Source organism: Saimiri boliviensis, chromosome 21 (genome assembly GCF_048565385.1).
Source record: "Saimiri boliviensis isolate mSaiBol1 chromosome 21, mSaiBol1.pri, whole genome shotgun sequence".
Classification (NCBI taxonomy): domain Eukaryota; kingdom Metazoa; phylum Chordata; class Mammalia; order Primates; family Cebidae; genus Saimiri; species Saimiri boliviensis.
In genome coordinates, this window is record NC_133469.1 from 4,694,602 (window position 1) to 4,697,014 (window position 2,413).

Here is a 2,413-nt window from a genome sequence, read left to right on the forward strand (position 1 = left end):
AGCGGGAGGCGGGGCCGCGCCTCGGAGCGCAGAGGGATCGCGGCGCGGTGCTGCCCCCTGCCGGCCGCGGGGAGAGGCGGCACGCGGAGAAGGGCGGGGCTGAGCGGGTCCGGGCTGCCGGGGACCCACGAGGGGCTCCCACCCGGGGTCGCTTTCACCGTCCTTGTCTTAGAGGGTTCTTGAATGGCTCCAGGGTTGGGGAAATGTGGGGTGGGAGGAGCTCACGGCCCACGCGTGCACAGCACAGACACACCACACACACCACACCACACTACACACACACACAACACAATACATGCCCAACACACCCCACACACCAACACACACCCCACACAAACACAACACAAACAACACACAACACATAAAACACAAAGCACACAGACACCACACAACACACACAACACAAAAAGCACATACAACATAGTACACAAAACCCCCACCATGTACAAACACACACACGACATACACATCACATACTACCCACACACAGCACACACAACACATGCCACAAACACACACAAAACACAACTCACACGCAATACACATAACACATCACACACCACACATAACACATAAACACACCACACACAACACAAACACACAAGATACACATGACACCACACACATAAAACACGAACACACACACGACACCACACACACATGCCACATTCATACACTGTGCACACACACCACACCACACACAGGCAGCAGGAGTTGCCCAGGGCAACAGGGCGGCTGTTCCTGACCTTCCACACACCCAGGGCTCCCGGGGCTGGCCCCAGGCCTCTGAGGTCTGTGTGATCACAGACCTCCCCCCACGTGGGATCATGGCTCTGATTATCTTGAACGTGAGGGCGGCCAGGATCTGGGCCCAAGGGTCCCACGCCTGTTGTGGGTAGTGGCTGATTGAGTCGGGGGAGGTGGAGCCTGTGCTGCTGCTGGGAGCGGAAGCCTCTCTGGTTCCCAGTCAGCATGGAGACATGGCAAGTGTCAGGACACCCTGGGGCCCAGATGGTCACCTTTGGGCCCCATGGAGCTCAGCTGCTTCTCACCTGTGTGACTGCAGGTAGAGCTGTCAGTGTGCCCAGCCCTGGCATAGCAATCATGAGCCCACACCCCACGGGGTTCTTCTGAAAGGGGAATGTGCTAACTCAAAACGGATTCACCTGGCAGTTGCTCACGCCTGTAATCCCAGCACTTGGGGAGGCTGAGGCAGGTGGATCACCCGAGGTTGGGAGGTCATGAGCAGCCTAACCAACATGGAGAAACTCCATCCCTACTAAAAATACAAAATTAGCCAGACGTGGTGGTGCATGCTGTAATCTCAGGTACTCGGGAGGCTGGGGCACAAGAATCGCTTGAACCCAGAAGGCAGAGGTTGTGGTGAGCGGAGATCGTGCCATTGCACTCCAGCCTGGGCAACAGGAGTGAAACTCCGTCTTAAAAAAAAAAAAGGATTGCCGGGCACGGTGGCTCAAGCCTGTAATCCCAGCACTTTGGGAGGTCGAGGTGGGTGGATCACGAGGTCAAGAGATCGAGACCATCCTGGTCAACATGGTGAAACCCCATCTCTACTAAAAATACAAAAAATTAGCTGGGCATGGTGGTGCGTGCCTGTAATCCCAGCTACTCAGGAGGCAGAGGCAGGAGAACTGCCTGAACCCAGGAGGCAGAGGTTGCGGTGAGCCGAGATCGCGCCATTGCACTCCAGCCTGGGTAACAAGAGCGAAACTCCGTCTCAAATAAATAAATAAATAAATAAATAAATAAATAAATAAAAAGGATTAACCTAAAAATGAGTACAGTGCCCAGCGCACACAGGCATTCAGTCAATGCAGGTTCATGTCCTGACCCCACAGGCCTGTGCCGGGCAGAGCTTAGGGCATGGCCCAGCAGGACAAGCCAGGTGCCTGATCCCCTGCCAGACCACACTCCCCCGCCCCCCCGCCAGCCCCACAGTGCCCAGAGAGGGCTGAGCGGAGCTGACTGTGGGTGGCCATAAGCAGGACCAGTCCCGAATTGCTCAGGGGGTTGGGGCAGGCATGTGCCCTGCCCAGGTGTCCTTGAAGTACAGAAGTGTAAGGGAGAAACCCACCACACCTCCCTCCGCCAGGCCCGTGGTGGACCCATGGGCACCCTGGAGCCCTTTTCCCTTCTCTGGGCAACAAGGACTCTGAGCTCTCTTTTTAAGCTGCTGGCTCTGTTGGATTTTCCTTGTCTAAACATGGAGGGTTTCTGGGGGTGACCTGCAAGCAGCTGAGATCTGGAAGAGCATGGCCCCTGTGGGGAGACACATGTTCTGTATGGCTGGAGTGGAGACAGAGCCTTGATTCCCCCCCCCAAGGATCCTGGACTTGACCTTGAGGACAGTGGGAGCCATGAACTGACTTCATACAGAGGAGCAACAGGGTTG